The sequence below is a fragment of the Lactuca serriola genome, chromosome 3 (assembly GCF_051521515.1).
Source record: "Lactuca serriola cultivar US96UC23 chromosome 3, Lser_US96UC23_V15, whole genome shotgun sequence".
NCBI lineage: Eukaryota > Viridiplantae > Streptophyta > Magnoliopsida > Asterales > Asteraceae > Lactuca > Lactuca serriola.
This window is the reverse complement of record NC_136410.1, coordinates 172,276,706-172,288,233: the sequence shown is the minus strand read 5'-3', so window position 1 is coordinate 172,288,233 and position 11,528 is coordinate 172,276,706. Positions and strand designations below refer to the sequence as shown.

Here is an 11,528-nt window from a genome sequence, read left to right as displayed (position 1 = left end):
TCATACATAACATGATAAACATGAAAAACACGATAAACAAGTGTTAAGTAGTGTTAATTTTGTGTCAAATTTGGAATACGAACAAGACACGACATCGTGGCTTTACACTTGACACGAGCACGACAAAAACACGAATTTCTGTTTCGTCATAACTTAGTATCATGTTGTGTATTTTTGTCATGTCGTGTCCCTACACATCTACATTCTAGTGGATACTTCATTAAGTCGTACTTTCAAGCCAAAACATTGAAGTTAAATGGGACAAAGTTGTTCCACGACATAAGACTATCAGAAACACAAGATTTCATACTAGGTGTGGCACAGGAAAAATTAATAGTGCTACAATAATAGAAAGAAAATTCAAAGTTTTTTACACTGTGTACACGAAAGTTAGACGTTGTCGGTGCCATTTTGGGACACGATATAAAACAATTCCTTATGATTATCTCCTACGAACAAACTTGCTTTATCAGTTTTCTAGCTAAGGCAACCGAGTACTAACCATGTGGAATTTTTTTAGTACCACCCTTTGAATTCTTTAATATTACTATATGAAAGAAAAAAACTCAACTTGATGAAACAATAAATAGTTTTCAACCTAACAAAGAATCATATCATCTAAGAATATATGGGAAAGACATTAGTTTCTAGAACCTAGCATCCAATTAACAACGTGGAAATATTCCACCTAAGGTATAATATTCAGAATAAACCAAACACAAACCTCAACTAATTTATAACCTGTGAAAACCACAATTATTATTTTTATAATTATTATATAAACAAATAATAATACAAAACATCAACAACAAAAAGTAGCGTTACTTTGATTGTAAGAAAACATGAAATAATCTGAAAAGCCAAATAAACATAATAGTTTAACATAAAATTTGAAACCCTTCTTTGTATACTATATTGGAAGTTTTATTGGTCAAATTATTATCATTATCTAAAACCAACAACTTCAATCATTCTTTGTTCTTTACTATGGATAAAGAAAAGTATAATTGGTCGTGTGTGAAAACCGACAAGAACAACCTAACATTTGACAATGATTGACCTTGACTTTTATTTATAGTCACAGCCAAACAAACTGTCAGGGGAATTTGTCTTCTTTTAAATTTGAATGGAAATTTTACGTCTGAAGTTGTTAAAGATAATCTTGAAATAAAACAACGATGTCCACTATTTCTTGTAGTAATGACCACCGTTTCAATGACTCGATTGACTAATGATATCACCTAAAGTCTAGTTCCATTACATAAACAATTTTCTAATCGATGTTTTTTAGTAACATAACCACCAGTATTATAACCAAAAAAAATTTAAAACTAAAATATTTTTAAATAAACTCTTTACACGGTGACCCACAATTCATAGATAAATAAATAAATAAGAGCTTTAACACCAATAGATTTATGGACTTGTTATTTTATTCTTAAAATTTTATTATGTTTGAAGATATTGTTTATTTATACTTTTTAAAATATTAGGAGGGTGTTTTGACTTAACTTTTAAAATGACTTTTGACTTTATCTTTTAGAAAAAATCAAAAAGATGTTTGGTAAAGTGAAAATGACTTTTATAAATGACTTTTCCAATAGAGTAATTTGAGCCTTTTTGAAAAGTCACCATTACGTGATTTTTCCCAACTTTTCACCAGCTAAAAATATTAAATTACCAATATACACCCCTATTTACCCTAATTAAATTCTTCATTCACAGATACAATTCCCTCATTACTTCTCGTTCTCTCCGCTCACCCACTCTTTTCTCTCGTATCTCGACCTGCAACATCAAGCTGCAACACTAGCGACACCGGCGACCTGCAACAACGGCGACACCAACGACCTGCAACGACCTGAACACCAGCCTTTCTCCATCTCTGATCAGGTTTGTTTTCTTTTCTAGTCGATTTCCGATCTCCGATTTACAATATCTTCCTGTCTATTTATGATTTTTAGTATCAAAGAAATGTGTTCCTCCCGATTTCTGAAATTGATATGTTGTGTAATTGATATGATGTGAAATTGATGTGCTGTGAAATGTGTTCCTCCTGATTTTGAATTTTCCTTGAACCGTTCTTCTCTCTAGCATCTGAAATAGTGATTATTCTGTGATTTGTTCCTCTTGATTTCTGAAATTGATATGCTGTGAAATAGTGATTATTCTGTGAACTTGATGAAATATGAATTAACAATTAGTGAAATTGATGAAATATGAAGTTGATGAAATTTTTTGTTCAGGGATTATATTTGTGTTAACAGATAACTGATTTGTGAAATTGATATGCTGTGAAATAGTGATTATTCTATGAACTTGATGAAATATGAATTAACAATTAGTGAAATTGATGAAATATGAAGCTGATGAAAATTTTTGTTTAGGGATGATATTTGTGTTAATAGATAACTGATTTGTGAAATTGATATGCTGTGATATTCTATTTTTTCTGTTTTGATTAGAATTTTGATAAATTAATGAAATCATTTAGGAAGGTTAATGAAATTGGTTTGTTGCTTAAATGTTGATACTATATGTAATTCACAGATAATGGATGAAAACAACACTACAATTGTTGATTGTGAAACATCTTTAAAAATGAAAAAACCAAAATTTGGGTGGGATAATCGTAGCTTCATGGTATTTGTTGATTCGTGCTTGATTGAACAAAAAAAAAGGCCATAAACCCACTACCTCCTTTGATAAAGTTGGGTGGGAAAATATATAAAAACGCATTAAGGAGAAAACAGGTTACAGCCTTGAAAAAAAAACAACTAACAAACAAATGGGAGAACATGAAAAAAGAGTGGAAGCTTTATGACCGCTTAATGAGGCTTGAAACCGGACTCGGTGGGATGAGAAGCCTAGTAGATGCGTCCCCTGAGTGGTGGGAGGAGAAAATAAAAGTATGATTACTATTCTTTTTAATTATTTTAAGTTATGATTGCATATAGATTGAACATATTTGATTTACAATATCTTTTTGTCTTGCAGGAGAATAAAGATTATGCCAAATTTAGGAACACAGATTTGAGCATATTTGATGAGAAATATGCTACTTTGTTTCGGGATTCTGTTGCCGTTGGAGATCAGACTATGACTCCATTACAATTTCAAAACAATAGCAATCCAACGAAGAAAATATGGAGGACAAAGGAAATAGTGATGAAATCAATTTAGATGATGATGAGCCTCTTTTTACTAGTCTCCATGAAAGTAGTTCAAGTAAAAGGAAGAGGTCTAAGTCTGTTTCCAACAACCGTCCAACCAAGAGTAAAAGTTCAATTTATGAAGAAAAAGTTGATGCTTTATTGGATGCCATATCATCAAAAAGCACACAAACTTATCCACAAAATAATCCGTCCCCAACAATAGCAGATTGCATGGCCATTGTCATCAAGTTCCCCGATTTTCGTGAAGGGTCCAACGAATTTTCACAAGCATTTCACAAACTTACTTCCACTCAGTACTAGGACTGCATCATAGGGATGTAGGTCAAACCTTTGCAAACTTACTTCCAATCCGTATTAGGACAACATCATAGGGATGTAGGTCAAACTCACGAGAACATACTTCTACTCTTTACTTGAACAATCGAAGTACACCTAGGGTCAACCAGAATCGCTCACAAAATCCTTATCTTTCGTGTTACAGAATCATTTCGTCATCCGGAAGCAATCAGTCGAACAAAGAAACCTCCGCTTTTCCCATGGACGCCGCTACCTTTCAAACTGCAGTTACAACTGCCGTGATGGCTGCCGTGACAGTTGTCCTTGCACACTGTAGCGCTATCAACACAATCAATACTGATGATGGGATTGAAGATTTCGATCATAGTATCCATCCAGGAAGTCATCAAACGGTAACATCCATAGACTCGCAAAGCTGAAAAACAGAGAACAAGAAACGAAAGCGACGAGCCCAGAAAGAACGCAAGAAATCCCAAAAACTAGCCATGCAACAACAACAAGTGGAAACCCCTGCCATCCCCGTACCGAGCAAGCCATACGAGGGAAAACTCCCGAAGTGTGATAAGTGTAGTTTCCATCATCATGGGGCTTGCCATGAGATGCAATGTTGCAATTGCCTAAAAATAGGGCACCATGCTCGTAGCTGGGGGACACCGTCATGACCCATCACTCAAGTCCCTATCATCGGGACCAACCCTACACACAAAAGTAGTGATAAAGCTGAATGCTTTAGGAAGAAATTTCCAAGGTGGAGTAATGAGGAAGGCACTCGTGTCCACATAACACTGGCTAAACACCTCACTTCCACCACCAATGCTAGTGCTAGCCAGCCATGCCACCAATGCGGTGAGATAGGGCACTTCAAGAAGGATTGTCCTATAATAAAGAACTCCGGCGCAGACGGCAGAATCCTAAGGATCACAGCTGCAGGAGAAACTAAGTCGGACCCTCGTTAATGTAATTTAGGCGTTTCGTTGTATCAGACTTATAACTCATCCAAATCTAGTGCAACTTGAGTCTTACCTTTTGCGAGATCCTGTCTATATAGGGATGCTTGTGCTGCGTATACTTGTCTTTTGTAGTATACCTTATTCGCAGCTATAGTCTTGTAGAAAATCTAAAGTACTGTAACTCTGTTCATGGTTGCACGGTTGTGTTTTTTTTCTGTAAACGTCTTATGTTCAAATCTAATGTCTTTAAGTTTCCGTATGATTCCGACATTATCATACAACTAGATTCAATTTGATCCACACCATACCAGCTTCATATGTACATCTCTTTCTTCGAAATCGCCTTTCCAGCGAAGCTATCATTTCAGAACACCGAAGCACTCATGCGTGGAGTACCTCATAGTTCTTCTTTTTTCCGAAGAAATCCCCGGAGTACCACTCGTGCAGTACGTCAAGTTCAACCCAAGGATTCACACGGTTGATCTATCACTGAGGAAGGTATACATAAGAGTGATATATAGTCAAGGTTCTACAGGTTTAGAATTGATGATTCCACTTTAACTTCTTTTCCTCGATGGGATGGGAGCTTAAAGAAGAATCAGTTATTCGACTACCTTTTCAATCTTAATTATATACGACTCGTATACACGAGATTGTGATTGTGAACCTTCTATGAATTCTAAAATGAACTTCAGGACGGAGAGCTGCCCAAGACTACGAGTAATCGCATCCTCATGTGAACAAACTTAGAACCCAGTAAGACTTCTGTAAACAGATTTCCCTACAATCTAAACACCTACGGAGATACAAGAACAGTCCGCACAACTTAGCAAACTACACATAAATAGAATTGGAAGACTAGGCTTCTCACCCTAGAGGGCCCCGGTCTTATTCTTCCAGAGGTCGACGAATTGCATCGTATGTACCTCAGATATCGAGGACTCCGTCAAGATTTTCCATTATAAATCGTTGTCTCTGCCTCGCATGGATGAAGCTATTGAGCAAACGCAAATAAAGAGTTACTTTCAGAAATGGATCTAAGATCCGAATATCACTAGTTCGAGTGTTAGGGAAGGATGTCCAGAAGACTATCTTCCGAACTCGATGCGGACACTTCGAGTCCGTAGTGATACCCTTCGGATAGGACCAATACGCCCATAGTATTTGTGAGCTAAATGATTAGAGTACGTCTTTCTTACTTGGATCAGTTCGTCAATTCTCCATGTAATGACTTACTTATCTACCCTCGTGGTAAGAAGTAACCCATGGAAACATTACCTTCAGAGGAACTTTCGCGAAGTTCTCTAAGCACAAGTTTTGAAATTGAAGAGTCAGGTTCCTATGACACACTGTTAGTGATGGGGAATTTTTGAGTACTTTGTCAATTTATCAAAACCGTTGAGAATTTGTCGACATTAGGGATGCCGACCAGAATTCGCCAAATTCTAGGTCTTATAGACCTACTGTCATAGTTCATCCATAACTCCTAGCAAATCATAGAAGCCCGTACGACTTTGACCCAGCAAGGGGTGGCCCTTGACTGGGAGGTTAAACAAGAAAAAGAAACCTTGGAAATTCCAAGTGAGAGACCAAGTTCTTTAGGAAAACTCACTTTGGGAATGGCTTAATGCGCTTCGCTTCGCGTGGAAAGCTAAATCCAAGTTAGTCAGGAGCCCTGAGATTCTTACCAGAATCGGACCTGTACCTCGCATACTAAATCTACTCTACGAACTCGGTAACGTACATTTTACCCTTCGCGTCTCGATCTTGAAACCGTACCTTTTCGTTAGGACTCTTGTAAGTCCATCCGTTAAGATCCACGCCTTCGTATTAGAACCGTAGTGACCCTCGACCGAGAGGTCAACCGGACGAAGCAACGCCGTCGCCCGTTAGTGAAGGTTCATTGGGATACCAACCGAGGACCCAACTTCACTTATGAGCGCAAGAAACAATCGATTAGGAAGTTTCCCACCTCTTGACTCGATCATTCATACCTACTTCCTTACCTAGATTCTAATTTCGGGACGAAATTCCCTCTGAAAGGGGGATGATGTGACAACCCGAAAATTTCTATCTTACATTCTTCATTTCTTATCAAAGTTAAACTTGTTTTTACTATTTTCTAGCACTGTTTGGAGTCAAATAGAGTGTTTAAAGCCTAGTATAAGCAGGGTAGGAGTCGTGGGATAAGTATCGTGGGTGTATCGCCTTGAAATTGAGCCAATCACACCAACACAAGGTGTGTGCGGCCGCACACAAGGGTGTGCGGCCACACACCCATCCCAACTGCACACTCCCCCTATATATTCAAGACTTAGACATTTTTGAACACATTCTACACTTCTTCAAGGCTAGGACCCAAAATCCTCTCAAGTATCATCCAAATCTCCTTGAGGATCTTCATAAAAGGTAGCATCTTTAACCAAGAACACCAAGAACACCATGTTTTCTGGCAGCACACGCCTTCTGGCAGCACACCTGGCCGCACACACGTGCTGGCAGCACACCTGGCCGCACACACACATATAGTGTGTATTTTGGCCATACACTCTCTTGTATAGCCTTATAACCCTTCGTACAATCATATATGGTTGTCACACTTCAATGTAAGTGTTTACTAGTCCCTAAGGTGGTCCCAATTAAATAATTAGTTGTTCATAACACTAATTATATTCATATATGTATCAATATATGCTAAATAGGATTCGCGTGTGTACTCAAGTCACCACTTGGCACTTAGCAACTGATCCAACATCGTCATCAGAATCACTCACTACAAGTGAGTTCATACCCCTTAATCAATGTTTTAACTATTTTAAATGTTTTAGGGGGGGGGGGGATACAAGTAGAATCATGTTAGTTATTATATCAATCACACGTGATTGATAAGCAGCATTCAAATGATTGGCTACTCATTAGCCGTTTTACCAAACAGTTTCCTTCAAATGATTTTTATAAACATTTAATATGTTTAAAACTGCTTATTAAACTGTACATTTTACTCTGTATGCTCCATTTCAAACTCATTTACAATTGTGTTTCAAATAAAGGTTTATTTATACTTAAACTGTTTTATCAAACCCATGCTTTCAAACCGTTTTATAGATTTACATCAAGTCGATCTTTTCTTAGATAATAATTATGATCAAAGATTTTACAAAACTTATTTTATGCTTTTATATTATAAATTTCATGCCTATATATGTATAGTTATATAAGAAATGTTTAAAGGACTTAGGAAGGCTATCCACTTTATTTCCTTTTCCTCGATTTGGATGTGGTCTGGTGAGTATCAGGTATCCGTCCGAAGGTCGTTTAAATATTAGTTATGTATCATATGTACATATATATTCATAAAGGTTCTTCCAGTCAATCCGATGCCCTTGGGTAGCAAGGGTATACATCCATGTTCATACGTACTAGTTACATTACTAGTAAGCTACCATATGGGTAGTTTAGGAAGATACTAGAACTATTACTAGAACACGATATCATACAATGAGTCAGTTCATTCATGAGTCAATACTTGCTAGATAGAGAGAACATACATTACAGCTAGTACATTACAGTACATTACTATACATGCTAGATAGAAAGAGAGCACACATTACAGCTAGCACACGTAGAACATTACAGTACACTACTATATTATTACATGAGTACATTTACATGATTACGTTTACATGAGTACGCTTACATATACGATGATAGGACAGACATCACTAGGTGCTATAGCGTGGAACAAGTTCAGGATCTAACTATACCGATGAATCACAACGCAACTGTGATAGTTATATCGGGTATACATGATCATAGTAATGTGGATGTGTCACGACGTGCATATATGCATGGGCGTGTAAAGGTCTCAAAATCCCTTTGACAGGGGAGTGTCTAGCCTGGGATCAAGCCATCACATTATGACTTATCCCTCAAATAAGGCAATAGGAGTACAGAAGTAGTCACTTATTACAAATACTACAGTACTCACAAAATTACCCTAGACTTAAGGTAATTAGTACGGTTATAGTTCGAAACTACACCATAGTACTATTTCATTTTCCCATTACATTCACTTCGTGAATTTTCAGACGACGCACGGCAATGTAGAAACTATATTTTTGATTAATGATAGTCAGATTTGGGAAAATACACACTCTTACAAGAGGCACACATAGACACTAGATACCTTGGTAGAAGGATACGATTAGTAGGAAACATAGGGCTTCCTAGGAACATTCAAAACATTTTCATACTTACAATTCATATACATTTTCAATACTTACAGTTCATATACATACAAATACTACATACAAATTAAGACACTAAAATACTTATGATCTCACCAGCTTTAAAGTTGATACTCTCTTTCAAAATAACTTGTATCCTTAGGTCAACCATAGACAGGTACCGATGCAAGGTTCAGAGAAGATGGTGCTCGTTCAAGACGCATCTTTCATTTTGATTTATTCTTTAGTGTCTATTATATTTTGACAGAACACACTTGTATTAAAATTATATTATTAATGCAATGGATGATGTTGTTGCTTTTTTACTACTTTTCATTGTTGTGATACTGTACATGACGTCCTCCGCCCCAGAACGTTTCCGCCGTTCTCGGTTTTGGGGTGTGACAATGTCACACTTCAGACCACACGGGGCACATGTTTATTGTTGAAGTACTAAATGGCCATCCTAGACGTTGTTATGAGATGTTTAGACTCAACGTACCGGTTTTTAGACAATTATGCATAGATCTTGCTACAAATTAAAGGCTACAACAAACACAAAAAGTTTCTATTGAGGAGTCTGTAGGAATATTCTTGATGACTTTGGCTTATGGGTGTAGCAATAGATTTATGCAAGAATTTTTTAATCATTCGGGGGAAACGATTCACAAGCATTTCCATACAGTTTTGGAACCCGTGCTAAAACTGAGTGGCGACATCATCACGTCAGACGCAAACTATAATGATGATGTTCCCAAATATATATTAAATAAGCCTCAGTATTATCCAATGTTCAAGGTATTATCCAATGTTTATTTTCTTGGTAGTCAAACTTTAATAAATAATTTATTTATGATATATTTTTGAATTTGAAGGATTGCATTGGTGCTATAGATGGGATACACGCCAGGGCATCGGTTCCACAAAAAGATGAAGTGAAGTACACTGGTCGAAAGGGATATGCAACACAAAATATAATGGTTGTTTGTGATTTTAACACGTGCTTTACATTTGTTTGGGCCGGTTGGGAGGGGACTGCACATGATACAAGAATTTTCAATGAAGCCTTACAAAGACCAGATCTTAATTTTCCATATCCAACGGGTGGTTAGTATTTTTTTTAACACAAGTTTTATGTTTTTACTACTTGTTTGAAACGAATAATAAATGTTTGTTTTATTTACATATAAATATTACGTTGTTGATGCTGGATATCCAAATACGAGAGGGTAATTTGCTCCATACAAAGGCACAAATATTCGTTATCATTTACCAGATTTTCAACGTGGACACACGACTGCTATTCGTGAACCTCGTGGACCGAAAGATAAATTTAACTATCTCCACTCATCATTGCGAAATATCATTGAACGAACTTTTGGAGTGTGGAAAGGTAGGTGGGCGTTATTAAGAGACATGCATGTTAATTACGAGTACAAGAACCAAGTGAGAATTGTGATAGCATCGATGGCGATCCATAACTATATTAGAAAGGTTGGTAGGTTTGATGAAGCGTTTAATAAAGCACATCAAGAATCCTACAATCTCGTATGAGGTGATACCGGTGGTGATGTTTACGAAGAAGGTCCAAGTACACGTCGCACGAGCGATGATGATTTATATATGGCAGCGATACGGGATATTATTGCACAAGATATAATCACATTGCCAAGATGAATGTAATATTATCTATGATATTTTTTATGAATTATTTACAATTTGTATGAACGTCATTTTAATATTGTCATGGTCTAATCCAAAAAATTAGAAATATTTTAATTTGTATGAACGTAATTTATATTTTATATTTGTATGAACGTAATTTTAATATTGTCATGGTCTAATACAAAAAGTCATCTTATGAATTATTTACAATTTGTATGAACGTAGTAATTTTAATATTGTCATGGTCTAATCCAAAAAATTAGAAATATTTTAAAAGAAAGTTATATTATATTTTCTAATAAAATGTTTACAAAATTATAAGATTTGTTTAAAAAAAAAGTGAAGTATAAAATAATATATGTAACGTAGTAAATCAATATAAATATAACATTTTTTGTCATTTTACATGTAAAAGTTAAACCAAACACTTTAACTTTTGACTTTTTCCCTTCAAAAGCTAATCCAAACACATTTTAAAAAATAACTTTTGAAAAAAGTCCTTTTACAAAAAGGATTTTTGCCCCACAAAAGCTAAGCCAAACACCCTCTAGATCTATTTTGTATCCTTAAAATCCTTCATACATACTAAGTATAAATACATAGGGAGTAAAAATACTCTGACCAAGAGTTTATACTTTAAATAATAAAATATTTAAATAAGTATACGTGCCTGCATTCATACTAAAATCAGTGTCATTAGGACAATACAAAAGAATTACGATTGTTGGGCAACACAAGTGGACTTAGAGACATATAGTGAAAACTGGGAAGATATAGCCTGATCAACTATATTATCCGAGGGTTGACTAGCATGTAAGTGTGGTTGTATGGTTGCAACAAGTCTAAAATCTTACCAACCCTACCACAATGAGAACAGTAGAACATAACATTAAACTTAAAATACTATAGGAGTATTTGGTGTTACTATAAGTACTTTATACTTGAGAACTAAAACGAGATCTTCATTACTAAGTTGATAGCTGCTAAGTGGATACACTAAGGCTATATGTAATTACGATGTTATAGACTTAGAATCTGTGAAAACTTTACTCTACCCCTATTCTGTGTGAATTTGGAGTTAAGGTCACATATTCGAAAGCCTATCCTGTTCCGATTACATATAACTAGTATGCACTTCACAAATAGCGATGTAACTAATGAAGATTTTCTAAATAATTATCTAGATAGTTCGTCTAATAATTATTTTCTTACCC

At 35.7% G+C, this 11,528-nt stretch overlaps 1 pseudogene; it reads left to right on the top strand.

Moving 5' to 3' along the window:
- Positions 1-1,575: 1,575 nt before the first annotated feature.
- LOC145095878 (uncharacterized) lies at positions 1,576-10,326 on the top strand (annotated as a pseudogene).
- The last annotated feature ends 1,202 nt before the right edge of the window (positions 10,327-11,528 follow it).